This window comes from Meleagris gallopavo, chromosome 9 (genome assembly GCF_000146605.3).
Source record: "Meleagris gallopavo isolate NT-WF06-2002-E0010 breed Aviagen turkey brand Nicholas breeding stock chromosome 9, Turkey_5.1, whole genome shotgun sequence".
NCBI classification, from domain to species: domain Eukaryota; kingdom Metazoa; phylum Chordata; class Aves; order Galliformes; family Phasianidae; genus Meleagris; species Meleagris gallopavo.
Window position 1 is genome coordinate 8462402 of NC_015019.2, and position 17181 is coordinate 8479582.

The following is a 17181-nucleotide window of genomic DNA, read 5'->3' on the forward strand; positions in this document are numbered from 1 at the left end:
AAAAAAAAACATTTTCCCCCCATGTCCTCTACAAGCTAAAGAAGCTTTGCTGCCAATGGTCCCTTCTATACTACTGATGTCTAATTTTCTAATCTGGTTAGCATATTTTGCTGTCAGGGTCAAGAGAAACCATCTGGGCCATTTTGCTACATATTCTTTCTTGGCCAAATGTAGTTTTTATTGTAATTTGCCTCATTTCCTCCTCATACAACAACAGAATGCTGCTCATGTGCATACGTTAGTGACCTGACAGACCAAATGCCTCACCACATTTGACTTGTTTCCACACCACTGATTTCTTCTTCCACATCATCTTATAACTGCAATACTGGAACTGTCTGCTACAAATGTCATTCCATCAATGTCCTGTAATTGATAACTGATCACTCAGAAGTTAATTCATTTTAGCAAACTATTAGTTGATTTTTCAGCCACCATATCAGAATAACAGAGTCCTGAGTTTTATTCACTTCGCTTACAGTAATACTTCAGTCTCTCTTCTTTCTACTGTAGCAATTCAGAAAGAGTCTCTTGGAGACTGTAATTCAGTGACTTCACTGAACGCTGTAGGTCCACTGCTTTACTCACCTATATGATCATACAGACAGTTATATACATCTGTGAAGCTACCGTAACCAAATAGTCTGAACAGTACAAACAGACCCTCAGACTACAAATAAATAGCACATATTCCACTATAACTCTAGGCTATTTCTCACCAGCAAGCCCAAGCACCCTATGAAACTCCATTACATGTTTAACTGAGTATAAGAAATGAAAGCCAAGGTACTGTATCAATGAAAGCCAGGTTTGATACTCCTCCCCCATCTTTTTCTGTACACTTTTGTCAACTCAGTGACTCCCAGTTCTTCCAAGACTGCTTCTGTCACCATTTGTCATTAGCTGCCAGATTCACTAATCACACTGCTAGGTTTATTTCTCAGATGCTCTTTTAGTTTTGCACTAAATCAGTTTATGTTCCTCATAATTAATTTAAAATGCCCTTTTTGTCAAGTAGTTGAGTAATCAAAACTTTCCAATTTCTAGAAGTAATTTAATTCCACTAAATATCACCTAATGTACACAAGCAGCTCAAATACTGACATTATTCATACCACATTACTCTGCGCTGTCAGGTATCAGTTTTGAGTTTAAAAGATTACACCCTAAATCCAATTTCTCTTGGGTTTCCTGTCTTGGTTAGTTATAGCTGTTCTTTTCATGAAAGGCCATTTGTCAGAGCAGACTTCAACCTTCTTCACTTTAATCCCGCTCTTCAGGTGAATACAAGATACCACAGAAGCAGCCAAACCAGAGACTAAATAGAAAATACCACAGAAGCAGCTGTGGTATGGGACTGGCTTCCATACAGCACAGCGGCAATCTGCCTCAACTCCAGGCTTTCAAGAGAGCACCACACAACTTTCGTAGCTCACCTCCAAGAGCTACTCATTGCAAACACATGGCCCAAAAATGCAAAATGTGGCAATATGTTCATGGAGAGAAAGGGAAGAGGGTGTAAATGTGATTCCAAGACTTGAATTCAGCAAATTCTTTTTTTTTTTTTATCTTTCTACAGATTTCAATTGCTGCTGTTCCCCTTCATGCGCAACGTATTAAGGATATTTGCTGCTAGTCCGCCTTGCACTGTCTACACAGTCTCTTTAGTGCTTGTTTTTACTCAAGTATTTCTGTGGTTCCTTATATTTTCCTTCCTTCAACTATTTTAAACGTTGCTCTTTATATTAGTTTATTAGTTTATTTCTCATTCAAGGTGAAGACTACTTACAAAACATGTCCCAGCTCTCCTTTTTCTCATTAAAACCCTACCCCAAAACAGACTGAGGGCTTTAGCTCCTTCCATCAACCCCCCTGCCCTGCTGTTCAGTCCTGCAACACCACCCCTGACAACCTCAGCTGCCTCACTGCTTCTGCATGTTTCCATGCACAATGCTTACCCAAAGCAGTCCGCGTCCACATTTAAAACCCTAAAGTCATACTATTCATTACAAGTCACTTTCTAATAATCAATTTAAATATTCTCAGATGTATTTTTTGGTCTACTGTGTCATCCTGGACTGTAACTTGTTCAGAGAAGCCAAAAGAAAACTAAAGAAGTATCAAGAAAAAAAAAAAAAAATTAGGCTTTTTTCACAAATCTCTCTATATTTTTTTAACCCTCAGTTAGAACCACAGTGTTCCACAACCTGCACCCCATACAACTGAAAAGACAACAGCCATACCAACAACAGAGTAAGATACCTGCCACCCAATTCTAGGCCATGTGAAGGCACAGTTGGGCCATATGGTATATTTCTATTAGAACCATATATTAACAATATTATCACAATATAAACAATATAGGGAGTCCATTCACATCTGATAGCACATCCAAATGCAATTAACTGCAGGTCCAATGTTTGGTTTTTTGTTTTTTGTTTTTTGTTTGTTTTTTTTTTTTAATCGCTTGCTGATATCTGTACTAGTCAAATATTTTCGTTATTCTTTAATTAGAATATTTCCTGGAACAGAGCTGAAATTCAAACTGAAGGGACACTCCCTCCAAAAAAAAAGAAAAAGATACAAAAAACCAGTATCCTGTAGACAGCAGTATATAGGAATAGAGTTGTATAAGATAAACTGTTCTGCTTTGTTCTGAATTCAAAAAGGCTGGTTTTCTCCTTGGGGGGGCCCTCAGTGGTCAGGACTCACATTTCTAAATATCAAAGTACTCTACTTTGTGATCTACGTAGATGTCTTAAGAAGAACGTGACAGGATTGAGCCTAATATAAGAAATTAATCTGTCGCTCTTAAGAATTCTTAGATGAATATTCACTGTAACACAAACTTGACTAGATTTTCCCTTTGATTTATAAACACAATTCAGTAAACAAAAACATCTGTGATGGGATAGATAAACATATGCAATCACTTGTCAACACAAGCAGCAGCAAGACTGGATATTGATAAATTTGTATCAACATTGAAATTGTACTGTGTATAATCTCTTTGTCTGACTTTTGTTCAACATCTTGCAACCTAACAGCAAAAAAATCAGCAAGTTTATTTACCCTTAATTTTGCAAGAAATGAGCAAATGCTGAGCATCTCAGAATCACTCTCCTCCCACAAGACAGAAGGCTCAATTAAAATCTATTTGCACAGTCACATAAACACAATACAGATGTTAGGATACTGAGTCTTTTTCAAAAATAAATAAATCAGTCAATAAATTAGATCAAATTTAATGTGTTTTTTTTCAAGCAGTGTTAAAACAGCTTCTTCCTTCTAAAACAAACCAAATACACGATCAGAAAAAAGTAACAATAAATGTTTAATTAGCTAGAGACTGAAATTCACCTTCTTCCCCATAATTGCTAGGCAAATCAAACTTCCTTCTAAAATGCAAATTCATTCCATAACATAAAAACGAACACAAAGGCAGAAAGGTTTACATGTCAAATGGCAATTTTCCTAAATGGCTCACACTTCAACTTGTTTTCTTTTTCATACCTTCGCCCGTGACAAAAGATGTAATGGCCATCATTACTCAGATGTTTTGTCAGCATACCAAGATGAATGCACTCTCTCTGCCTCTAGCTCAGTTACCTCACAAGAATTCTCTTCAGCCTTACATTAACAACACCTTTCATAGTTAACAATTTGATCTATCACACATTTGACTAATGTTACCCATCTAGAGTTCTGTGCAAGACTTCTTCATTCAGGGAAAGATACTTATTAGATTCAAATACATCCTTGCCTCTTAAGAAAATGTACTTTCTTTAATTACCAATATACATTAAACCAGAACAATGCATCGACATAGCTATCCCGTAAGCTGTCCATAAGTGCAAGCAGAACACGTCACCAATTAATTAAACCCACAGTGCAGTGGCTGCCCGCTGCACAGCTCTCCTCAGAGCACACGCATGGCAGGCGGAGCTCCTCAGGGCCGGGACCAACACGCCAGGCCGCAGGAGTCACAGCGGTGCCAAAACAACCGCACTCAGTGACAGACTGTGCAGGATCACCTCTTACAGAGACCCAAAGCAACCAAACAAAACAAAGCAACACCAAAACCTTGAGAATCGCTGGCAGACTGGCACTTTAGGGTGGAATGGCACAAGACTGAAGCAGCAGCACTGACAGGCAAGCACAAATCTTTACGCAGTACAACTCCGAACCTACCACACCCTCCTTTTCAAAAATTCATCTTTGTTTAAAAACTGAAATTAGCAATACAAGTTAGAACATGCTTTGGACACTCATTCAACTATGGATTGACTCTTCAAGTGAAGTCCCAGTTGACTGTGGAAATCAATATGGATTTTTAATGGCACCTATAAATCTTGCCGCATTTGACATAACTTGCAAACAAATAGAAAGAATTGTCAGGAAATTATTTTTCCCAGTTACAAATAATTATTGTTTATTCATCTTTACCATTATGCAACTCCACTCCACTGGAAGCATCAACCATACCAAGAAAGTTATTTATAAAATTGCTTAGTATCTTTTATGCTTTAATTGGTGGTGGTGGTGTTTTGCTTTACAGAATATAGCTACAAACAAATAAGTTGCTCTTTCTACTCCAAAAGATTATCAAGATAATTTACATTTCCTCCCAGAAATGTTTTGGTCATGATTTTTCAAAGAGCCATGAGAAGTCAGACTATATTAATTGCCCTGACCCTGCACAAAACTGTCTGAAACAACTTGTACTACTTAGAAAAAAGCATTTTCATGTTCTGATATAAACACTTGTTTTCTGGCACACACTCCAGTAGCAATACCTTTAAAAGAAACTACTCTAAGCAATGGATTCTTAGCTTGAGTTGAGTTCTCAAAAAACACACTTGAAATTGCAGTTAGCATCTTACTTGCACAGCACTAGGGAAAAAAATCCATAGCAAACCCCTCAATACATCGTATCTGTAATTAAAGATCACACCGGAGGAGCACTGACCATCTATGTTTCCTCCACAACATGTTTATTTTCCCCTTTCTTACAAAAATTATTTCAATACGTAAATCTCACTCAGATCAGCATAAACTATTTGCAAAAATGCCAGAAGCTAGAGGTTTGTTTTTGAAAAATCCAACTCATTAGAACTGCAAAAGATGTTTGACTTTTTTCTGTATATATGAGACATCAGTCATTCCATGCGAATGAAAACAAATACACACATCGTATGTTGTTCTATACAGAGACATGAGCAAAGCAAGCAAATTAAACCTATTCCAGACAATCACTTAATAAGCTAAATTCTTTCCATGTCAATTATAAGACAAAGCCTTCTCATATGAATTAGCATTATTAGACTAGAGATAAAACAAGTTAAATGAGACCTAACAAATTCTTCAGTGTCTTTGCTTCTACTATTATCAATGATCTACTCACTGAAGAGTTTGTATTCAAGTTTTAAAAGCACAGGAATTATCCAAGACTAATTTTTGCAGGCAGACTCCACTTTTACTGACAGTCTTTATAGAGTAGTGTGGTAGGACATAAATCCGTTCTGGTTCACCATCTGAAAGCAATCAATGGTATGGGACAGAAAATACACATTTTGGTGGAGAATGAAACCTTTCACATTTCTATTTTGAACCATGATGTAGAGTTCTACAGCAGAGATGTGAGGCATTTCCCATAGGGAATCAATTAAGTAATTACATAATAACTATAGCTGTAGCATAAGGAAAACTCAGACTATATATTTTCGTTATAAGGGGAAAAGCTGAAGAGGAAGGAGGAAAAAAAAAAAACACACTCACTGCCACACTGATGTATGTGACAAACTGGATTAATTTACACATGTCAACATTCATTTCAAACCGCACCTCAAAGCAAGAAGTCCATTTTCAAAAGGAGACAGCTGTCTATAGCCACATCCTGCAGAAATCTGCCTGTCATAAACCCTATGGCACAACCAACAACTGTAGAAGCCGCTTTGGAGTATAAAACTGGATACGTTTTGTCACGAGGGGAAAAAGCAAGAGTTAGGAACAGGAATATCCTTTTCTTGTTCTCAGTTTGAACCAATGCCATGTCATGACGTAGCATCCACATGAACAGTGTGAAAGGGTGCTGTGCTTTCAGGGCTTTTCTTTCAAACTTTTTAACAAAGACTGCAGAAACATGGAAGCATTCAGTGGTCTGAATAGATCAGCACTGACTGCTCCAAGCCGGGCACAAAGCAGGTATGATGAAGTCCTATCACAAAACAAAGATGACCAGGGCTGCCCAGGGGCCTCTGAGGCAGCAGGACAGAGATGGATGAGTGGTTTCTCCCATACTCCTGAGTAAATTACTGTAGAGCATCAAAGAAATCTCTACTTAAAACAGCAGCAAATTCAGTGGGTCCTGCAGTTTTCACTGGATCTGCGGGACTTGGCTGGACTTGTACCCATGTAGATCTGAGCTCATCAGAGCCGGAGCTCACGGCCTGATCTTGAATTCCCTGCCTTGGCCTATGAGCCATTCGTCTGTCTACAGTTCATTTGTAACTAAACTTAGCACAGGAAAAGAACACTTCAAAGAAACTATACAAAGCACTGCAAAACATTTTAAGATGTTTAGGGCATTTAGGGAAGAATAACTCTAATCTGCTAAACAGAAATATCATTTTGACCTAGAGTGCTTTATTCAGCTGTCATCAATTTTCTCAAATGTGATACTTCTACAAATACAAGAAATGATAGTCATCACTTCTGACCATTTCACATCTACATATAGTTCAACAGGTCTGTAATTAACAGTCTTGTGAAAGAAGTCAGTCCATTAGAATAAACAGCAGAAAGATGAGCCGTTTGAAGCAAAAATACCTATCCAAAGCACGGTGTGATTTATACAGCTTAGTGCATACTTGCTGCAATCTAAAAAAATACTACAACCATGAAATCTATGATGAGAATGCTTCATATGAAAACCACCACAGGATTAAGTTCAAGAAAGGAATTTCTCATGAAAACTTTGCACTCCAATCTGAACTTTTACTGTAAGCATTCACTTTCAGTTCAATTATATTTCAGGGAGTATTTAGCCAGATACTTTGGAAAATTTGACTTGTTCTTGTCTACTTTAGGAATTAGAGGAGACCGGAGATCACAGCTGTCTGGAACAAGATTATGTTTGTAAAGTACAAAAATATTAAAGATGGGAATATTTTTAAAACAAACAAACATAGAAATCTCAAAGCAAATACAGATATCTTTCATCTTATTAAGAAAACATGTGACTGTTTCCTTTTTCATTCTGTAAGAAAGAGTCTTATTCAATTGTATAAAAAAACCCTCCCAAATTCAGATGGGCTTTTCTCTTCCACGATTACAAAATTGTTTTGAAATTTACATTGTGCAACAGAAAATGTTTGGTGAATAAATGATGCCTTGACAAAATAAAATGCACAGATTCCTGCTAAGCGAGGTCTTGAAAGAACTCCAAGATTAAAGGAACATAAAAAATGAATTACCCTTTTTCACCTCTCAAGAGAGTAATCCTACAGGTCAGCTTTGAGGTACAGCTGAAACAAATGGTAAACTGTTTGGTAAACAGAAGGATTTTTCAGCAGCCCTTTTTAAAGGAATCATGGGAAAGTTTAGATCTAATCACAGCATAAAGATGAGTTCAAACTGAGGTTGAATCTTTTTTATACATCCTGCCTATAAAGCACATAACATGGAAAAACCAGGGGCTCCAAGGGACACAATTCATATTAAATGTCCTATTATCTTTGTTCGTGCTTTTACAAACTGATTATTTGTTTCTTAAAAAAAAAAAAAAAAAAAATAGCTTTAACATATCCCATAAAATTTTGTATCAAATTAGTCCCACCAAGTAGCACACTAACATTTCACTCCTCTGCCACTTCATCAAAAAATAAGAACACAATGCTGAACGTACCAAAAACCTTATGAAGCTTTTGTAGTTTCCCAGCTCCATCCCACAATGGATGAGGCTGTCCCACAATCCTACCCAGGCTGCCTCCATCCAGCAGCTGCAGCCAGGACAGGGAAGGAAAGCTGCTGCTATCAGTACTGTTGTACCCACCACTGGCAAAATCCCTTTAATTCCTTCTCTTCCTCATTTTGAGCACTCAATGCACAATTCAGACTCGAATACAGTATTTAAGCACTTCTTAGTTATTCCTGAATCAGGATACAAGAACTGAAAATATCCAAACCTTAAAAAAACCTGCTAAAACTTGGCCTCAGCCTCCCTCCCCCAGCAGAAAGGAGACTTTATTTTGTTTTCTTAAATATTAACAGGAGAGATGCAATCCTTCAAGGAGCCTGTAAGGAGGACTGCATCACCCCCAGCACCAAAAGAAAACATTCCACCTAAGCTTAAAACAAAAATGCTGAACTCTCAGCTGCGAGTAGCAGCATTTGTATTTATCTGGAAAGGGATGGCAAGTCTTTAATTATTAAACCAATTGCATTTAGCAGATGGTCAAAGAAAAGTACTTTTAAAAAGTTGCCCAGAGGGTTATAAAAACGAACAAGCTAAAACAGCTGCCAGCTGGTGCGTGAAATCAATAATGAGAAAACGAGTTCTACTGTATCTTTGTGTTCATTGTCTGGCTGAAGACAGCGAGGACAAGAGAAGGAGAACTTCACAAACAGTGAATGGCCTACGTAACTAATTAGAAAAAGACAAACATCTGAAGTTAGGCTGGAACGGGAGATGGCGCGGGGCTGCACTGAGCCCGAGGTGCACGCCTGGCTGTCTGCACACCCAGCATCACTTGTGTCACGAGCCTAGGGAAATTCAAAATGCACGTTAGCAGCAAAAGCTCTTCAAGGAAAAAAAAAAGAACATCCCAGATTTTCCTCAGTTGGTTTTCATCTCAAAAAGTAAAGAAATGGGCACAAAACCGATGAGTACACTAAAAATTCAGGTGAAAGCTTTTCCCTTTTCTATGAAAGCCTAAGTAAGTGCTATGTATCGAAGGGCATAAACTGATGTTAAATCTCAGCCTCCCAAAGCCAGTCACACTGTTAGCACCAATTCTTACTCTCCTAATCCCGCTCTAGGTGCTGAGCTGAAATTAGAATACTTTAAACCTTAGGCTTTTCATCAACTTCAAAATAATACTAAGCTTCTAGAACAAGACATCAGAACTTCAGACAAAAATCATGATTTTTCAGATGAGCTAAAAAAAAAAAGAACGCACAAAGCAACTCTTTTCTCATTGCATGGAAACCTGAACACCTTATGTAAAAACAATAAGCACAACGAGCAGATCACTCACTAACAGATAAATTATTAGCTGAATACCTCATTTTGTGGCCAGGGGCTGTCCCTAAGCCAGCTGAAACCATCCCTTTGGTTCAGCAAGCAAGCAGGCTTATTTTAAGGGTCACCCTAGAGAATGATGAGTTATTTGATGAAGGAAGGAGGCCGAAGAGGGAAGCAATCACATGCAGAAGGAAACAAAACAAGAACCAAGAAAAGCACATTAACTAAAATGTCAGCTGCAGTTTCCAAATGCAAACAAAATACGAAAAATTTTTTAAAAGACCCTTTGACTGTAAGGCTTAAAGTCTACTGAACCACAGAACCTTACCAACCTGCCATACATTTTCCTCCAGTGAAGGCTCATTGATAAAAAGAAAGAATAAGAATGGTGGAATAAATTATTAATTGCTGATCAAGACAGCTAAATAACTCAACACAAAAGCATTCCAAATGTTATTTTTAGCATATAAATAGTACACTCTGTTTTAACTTACATCAGCTGTTTTCTTTATCAGATTTTTATCTTAAGATGGAAACAGTACACACCACTCTAACCCCCCTTCAGCTGTTATACTTTGTAGAACTTTATCTTAGCAAGTAAATAGGTCTCTGTGCTTGAACTCACATCAGCTGTTTTTCTAGTTACCACTGACACGACATCTTGAAAAGTTCCTTTGCACACAAGGCCCCCGTGCCTGTATTAATGCATGGAAGTGATATTTCCTGTGGACATCCGGATGCAGACAAGGTAATTAGCATTATACTATTTGGTTTATGCAATGGAATGCTCTTCGCAATAAAAAAAATTGGCTTTATTCCCATTCACAGGATAGACAAACATTCGCAAACTGGCTACACCATGTGCAGGTTGGTAGTGGTCTTGCACACAGTCAGTAATTGCAACATACAGTTACATCCACTCTCACACGTAGTTGTTGGTTTTGTGGTTGTTGTTTTTTAAATCACCTAGATTTGTAAACAAGGTTTATTTTCAGAAGCTCAATTTACCTTCTGTTATCATGTAAGTTCTGTATAAACAAAGTACAACCATCATTTTTCTATCCCACTGCTCAGCGAGGCTTACTTTCAATCACACAATATATAAAATGCAGATTGCTAGAGCTGAGCATTACTTTGCCTGTTCATTTATTTAAGAATCCTGAAATAAGCTCCTGAAACATTGCTTACAGCAGAACTGTAAACTAAAAGGCACTGGAATAATAAAGATAAGGCTGTCCCATTTAGAAAGGGAAATTTCTACATTCTTGGGTAAACAGAGTACTCTCATAAATCGAGCAATGCCTTTTAGTGCTGCCAGTGTGACTTGAGTCTAGATGGCCCATTGTGTTCACTAAGAAACTTAATTAAAATATTTACTGTAGATTGTTTTAGCAAGAATGATGGATAAATTTAACTCTTTTTTAAAAAAATATTTTGTTAAAATTATGTTTTGCACAAGGTTCCTTCTAATATCTGAATAAACATATCGCTTGTAAGGCAACTGAATCACAGTTTCCAGACTGTATTTAAATGCATACAGAGATCATAAAATTTGTTCTTAGGTGTACTCTACAACTACAGAATTTATAGGAATCACTTAATCAAAATGTGCAGTATGCAACTCCTCATGATATTCTAATGCTGCTTGGTCGATTTTCTTTGCCACTGGTAGGCGTAGGTACTTTCACCTGTCCTCAATAAAAACCTGCACAAAAACAAATGAGATGATATTCTGATATATCTTCTTTGCATTTTTACCTAAAACATTACCATGTGACACCCTTTCTTGACTGGAGATCTGATCGAATGAAACGACATCTCCATCAGAAACCCCACCACCCACATGTGGAACTTCCCCATTCCCCATCAAACTCAGCATCAGACAGGACTGGGGTTTCAGGAATAAGATGGATTTAAGAAGGGAATGGAGAAAAGTACTGATTCAAATAACAAAAAGCAAAATTATGGGATTGTTTCACATCAGCTCCAGTTGTAAGTATGGATTTCGGTTCTTTTGTTTGTTTTTTTAAACTGTCATTGGTTTGACAAACAATGAAAAAAAAAAAATCAACTGCAATACTGATTCCAGCCCAGAGTGAAGACAAGAACCCAACCAAAGTCCTTCAGCCACAGGTATCACACTTCTGGGCACACTCCTGAGAGAGCACACGCTGCAGAGACAGAACAGAACAGTTCAGTCTTAGCCCTGGAGTGGTTCACACAAAGATGGGAGCGCAGATAAAACATCGCTGCTGCTGACATTTAGGCACGTTTTGCTGGGCATTGCAACCTTCAGATTTATTGCTTAGTAGCACATGATAGAACACTGAATATACAAGACCAGCCTTTGAAAGGTGATACAATTTGATACATAATGGCTTTTCCTAAGTGATAACAAACAGCACATTTCTGTAATGTACTGTTTTTAATTATTTAACTCATGCACAAATTACTCATTTTGCTCTAAACTGTGTACAGAAATGCGTGCACGTAACTACAGACCTGGTCATCTTATTCCCTTCTATTGGTTTCTGGCAGGTTTTTTTTATTTATTAATTTATTTTTATTTTTTTCATTATTTATTTATTTATTTTACACAAAAGCAGCTCCTTTTATGTTTGTGTAAAATTTGTTCTCTGTTACAAAAAGGCACATTCAATTTTTTTTTCCACATCAGTTACCTTTAGCATAGTTAAATGTAATTAAAAAGCATTGTATTTCTGAAACAAAAATATTGCTTTAATTTGAAAAATTCATTTTTAAGTCTTATTAGAAAAAAAAACTCTCCTAACTTGGAAATCTCCAACAGTTGGTTATGGCATAATGTCCCTCAGGGGACAGAGGTAAAGGGACAGTGCAAGGATTTTTATTTTTATTTCTTTATTCCTTGTAAGAAAGATTGACAGAAAGCTAAGAAGTGGTAATCTTTATCATTAACTTAAAATTCTTTGAAAAAATTGCAAATATTTACCTTAACATTATAATTAACAAAATTTAGAAATCAATCCAAAACACTGAAGTACACCACCAAAACATCTAAACATCTTGAGGTCCGACCCTTCCAAAAGAGCTTGGTAAGTAACAGTCCCCGGGGCTGTATGCAACAATCAAGCATCTGACAGATGCTATAAGTTTTACGATGGTCTCAAAGAAATACTTTAAAAATCTTTCCTCAGAAAGCGCTGAGGTTTTGTGGCACGCCAAGTCCCACCATCTTGCCTTTCATAACTTCTACAGATGTTTTAAATGAGTTTAGAAGGGCTCAGAGAGTTAGGAGGTGGAAAACATGGGGAAATTTTAGAAAAACACCTGCAGTTGGATCAACTCTTTTCTTAACACAGTATTTATGCAATGCCATTCAGCCTTGGCTAAGCCTCGGCTACCTTTAGTTACAACAGGAGCAGGTGGTTTTTCTTCCAAAAATCCAAGCCTACCTGTGGCAATTTTTGCCTTCTAACTCCAGTGCAGCACAGATAAGTGAAAGTTCCATCATCTTCAGACAACCATTTTGAGTTCTTTTGAAACTATCAGGAATTCAGTCAATCCTACATCACAACTCCTGCTGCTCTCAGAACTTAACACAACTTCTGAGTCACAGAAGAGATGAATGGTTTGATAACATACAGGAAGGGGGAAGTGCAAGAGTTTTCAATCCATTCCTGAGCACAAGAACATTGGCCTTAACTCACTGGGAACAGAAAAATGACAGCTTGTTTTGGAAGAGCACGATGTATAGAAGACAGTGTAGGAGGGCCAGACAGCGTAGGAGTTGCCACATAGACATGGAGTGCATCTCAGTTAAATACGCTCTCCGGTAGGCACTGGGACTAGCACACAGCCTCTGAGTAACACTCACCTTCATTTAACTTGATTTCAAGCCCCCAGCAGAACAGTTCCCTCGCCTGCCTGCAGAGCTGTCCTTGCAGAAGGCAGATGTCACATCCTAGAGGACTGTTAGATGCTGCTGATGCTACTATGTGGAATCTGAGCTGCCTGCCAACCTGCAAAAGGCAGCAGGGGAAAAAATTTCTCTGTGGTTCAATTACAGACAAACACTGCTGGATGTTTTTCAAATACTACGTTCCTCTCAATCAGCAAATCAGTGGATTTCCTAAAGGCACCGTGTCTGTGAGAAGTTCTGAAGAACAAAACTTGTGCTATTTTAGCTCCAGTACCGAATCTCAGGAAGGTGGAAGCTTAAAATACAAAGGCTGAGAAAAATTACATGGTAACAGTGGTGAAAGTCACCCCTATACCAGTGTTTCTCAACTTGACGCCACACAGAAGTTAGTAATAAGTAGACAATGTTTACATTTTTATTATGCAGTGATTCATACTGCAATTCAAAATCTTTCTAAAACTTGAGATTCTTGCTGCGTCTCAGAAGAGGCAACATGCCTGCATCACATACATCATCTTTTAAACGAACGTGCATACATTACTATCTTGTGATGTGGAAATTCGAGTATACGGTTTGCTTTCTGCGACTTTGCTGTCAGAACAAGCACAGCATAGATCTACTGAATGCTGGCTTGCTAGGCCTTTCATGCAAAACTCCAGTAAAGCCAGTGACCTTTGAATACAGATCCATGTTCCGTGATAAATTCATAATGAATCAGAATACTTTGAAAATTAACTTTGAAGTTCATCTGAATGTTTCTATACTTCACAGCATCGATATACTGTTTTTGGTGCAGCACAGCACAATCTCCAGCTCCTTTTCCTGTACAGCTATTTTAGGAGTTTCCAAACTCTGGGATATTTTCTTCATGTTTTACACATACGTTCAAATTCAGTTGTTCATAGCTTAGCAATTTCTAATTTCTTAATTTCAGGCATTTGTTATTGATCAGAATCCAACATGCAAATGAAATAGAGCTGCTTCCATTAATGAGCTGAAGATTCCTTTATAAGAGTGACACCATTAGGGAGAATGACAGAAAGACCAAACTAATTCCTCTAACAAAGAGTTAAATCACCTCTTCTGTTCTCTCACCTTCTTGGAAAAAAAAAAAACCAAATAGTAATCAAGCTCTATACTAGTGTAACATTTTATTTTCTCTTAAAACGTACTTAGATTAAATACAAATTATTTCTACACAATTTCTTAGTCTAAATTATCACAATGTATGGAATGACACTACAAAATATTTATTTCTTAGTATACAAAGTTGTAGAAGCCTCCTGCACACCTCTAGGTGGTTTGATTTTTTTCTCCATTGCATCTTGCTACAAGCATACAAAAAAAAAAAAGAATCCAAAGCCCTTGTAGAGAATGAAATCTGGAAGTCACTGGAAAATAAATCTCAAGTAACAGGCCTTATGAAAACCAAACTGTATTCACTTTTAAATGAAGTTTCCAAGCGTCACCTCTCCACCATCACGTTGCTTGGTTCACCTGCACTAGCCTGCACTTTCTAAGGATATGTCCAACAGAAGCAAAGCTACAAGGTCCAAATGCAGACTTCTACTCATCAGGGGCAAGTCTATGACATTAGGCACAAAACCATTATTTATATAGCATCTTTCATACAATCAGCAATAGAAGCAAAAATCTCAATGAAATACTGTCAAACATTTTAAAAAAGCAGTATCCCACTCTAGGTTAACAGGTAGGAAATTAGTAAGCCAGGAGGTCACGGCTACTGAAATTACACTGCTTCCAACACTGAAGTGAATCATTTAAACATAGATTAAAAGATCTATCCCTATCTTGAACTTTCTCCAGAACTGGACATTAATTAACTTATTTCAACCCTGCCTGCCCAAAATATAGCAGTCGTTATGGGAGATAGGAATTAGTGAGAACTAAATAAAGTGGATTAAGAGTTTATGGTTGGAACCCAGAATGTGATAAATAATGCCACATCTCATCTTCTGATTCACTGTAACCCCTACTACTAAATAACTTGGAGTAAAACAAGACCTTTCAACCTGCTACTACAAAACTCTTTAAGAGTATACACTTGAAAGCAATAAGCATGATACTAACCCTAGCTACTCCTACAAAAGAGAGCTGCTTTCTCTGTACTTTCAGATCCATTAAACTAAGGGGAGGCAGCCAAGAACACTTTTGAACTCCTGGGTCTCACATGTATCATTGAGCTACAAACATTTTCCATGCACTCCATCGCAGCAACAATAGTTTGTAAAAAAGGAGCTGCATATCCAACCACGTTCCTACTGGGATCTCCCAATTCCACTGTTACTGATGGGCTATCATCACATGAAAGTCCCATAATATGAACTAAAACAACATTATAGGTTGCCGTTGTCCTTGAAACCTGCCTCCTCTTCTCCTTTGTAAGCTAGCGCTCACACAGCCACACACAGCCCTCTCTATCCATCCAGACCCGCATTCAGAGCTCACCGATACTCATATGCAGCAAGGTCAGAATTTTTTTTTTTAAACATTCTTTGATTAATGCTGAGAGCTGCAGCATGTTTAGACAGGGTCATGACCCCAGGCATCCATTTAATCAAATTTCTCTGCTGCTTGTCCCAGTGGAGCCATCACAACAAGAAACTCTCTCAATGAAAATAAAAAACGAAAAGAAAAAGAAAAGGAAAAAAATGCACACTTCACATCTCACATTGTTTACACGCTGTTAAGTAATTATTTCACTCTTCGACCCCCACTGGCCGTCAACAGACAAGTCACCTCCTTGGAGATTCTGAAAAGCTTATTCAGCTACATATAATTCATTTTGTTTCTTTCCTTCATTGTGCAGCTAACTGCTTAGCTTAAAGACTTCTTTGTGAATAGTTAAGTACATGGTGTCCATTCTAATGGCTTCCCTAATTATAAGTGTATTTATCATACACAGAGTGTTCTCACCATTCTTTCCCAAAGTTGTCTTACTTCAACTCTGCCATGCTAGCAGATTCTCACAGCACATTTACCCAAAGAAATGGGCAATACTCACATGCACATGTTGCCTTGCCATGAAATTCCATCATTACCTGAGTAATTCAGCAAGTTGCTCAATATTTGTTCTGGAGTTTTCAATAACACTCTGATCTTTTATGCAGCTCTTCTCCAGGGCAAAGTGCAGAAATGAGCCAGGTAATAAAGAATTGCAGTTTGCCTTTATCTAATAGCTCCATCAGTCAGAGTAATAGAGTTGGATAAAATAGTAACCTATTCACCCAGTTCTTCTTAATTGCTATCCTAGAAAGCAAAAAGAAAAGTAGGGGCAAGAAAAAAAAGTTTATTTCTAATTGTAGTTCAGAAATTAGAGATGAACGACTTGAAAGCTAAGCAAAAGCATATAACATTCTGTCTTCTAACTCAAACAAAATCTGACTGGAGACTGCAATGCAATCACAAAATAAGAAGGCTGGGAAAAGAAGTGGAAGCAACAGTGATTTGGGGGAACAAAGAAGATGGTTTCACTTTTTTTTCCTCAAATAAATCCTCCTATCAAAAGTAAAGACATTCAGATTATTTGGTAAAGGTATTTGCGTTCCCTTTGAAAAATAATTTTTATCAGCTTTGAGTTTTACTACAATCTCTCAAAATTTCTAAAAACTAAAGCTGAAAACGGAACACAAGCTGTTAAGCTTCATATTTGGGAATGAGGGCTTTCAGTTTTATTTTCTCAGGCAAATGTGCTATTTCAGCAGCATTTATTCCACCAGCCGCACGCTCTCCCTGAAGAAGCAAAGCACATCTCCATTACCTGCATGGTCCTCACTGATGGGCATCCCTTCTGTGTGCTGTGAGGATCAGAGTTTTCACACTATAACCAAAACCTGTCTGCTAAATGAAGGACTATCTGGATCAAATGGGAAGAAAGAGGAATGAAACAAAGCAAAATAAGAAAACAAAAGAAGTGGATCCTGTAAGATTAAGATCAGATGGAACCAAGCACAAGTAATAAGGATAAAGTAAGCACCAAGTAGAAAAATAACAAGTGGGGCTTACTGGTGCTTTT

The 17181-nt window shown here is 37.6% G+C and overlaps 1 protein-coding gene across 4 annotated transcripts in view; it reads right to left on the reverse strand.

Moving 5' to 3' along the window:
• DACH2 (dachshund family transcription factor 2) overlaps window positions 1–17181 on the reverse strand; it is a 238708-nt gene that overhangs the window by 188772 nt on the left and 32755 nt on the right. For all 4 annotated transcript variants that reach the window (XM_031554655.1, XM_031554654.1, XM_031554653.1 and 1 more), the window contains exon 2: window positions 13101–13245. The gene's annotated coding sequence lies outside the window, so the exon portion shown is untranslated. The remainder of the gene's footprint in view (window positions 1–13100; window positions 13246–17181) is intronic.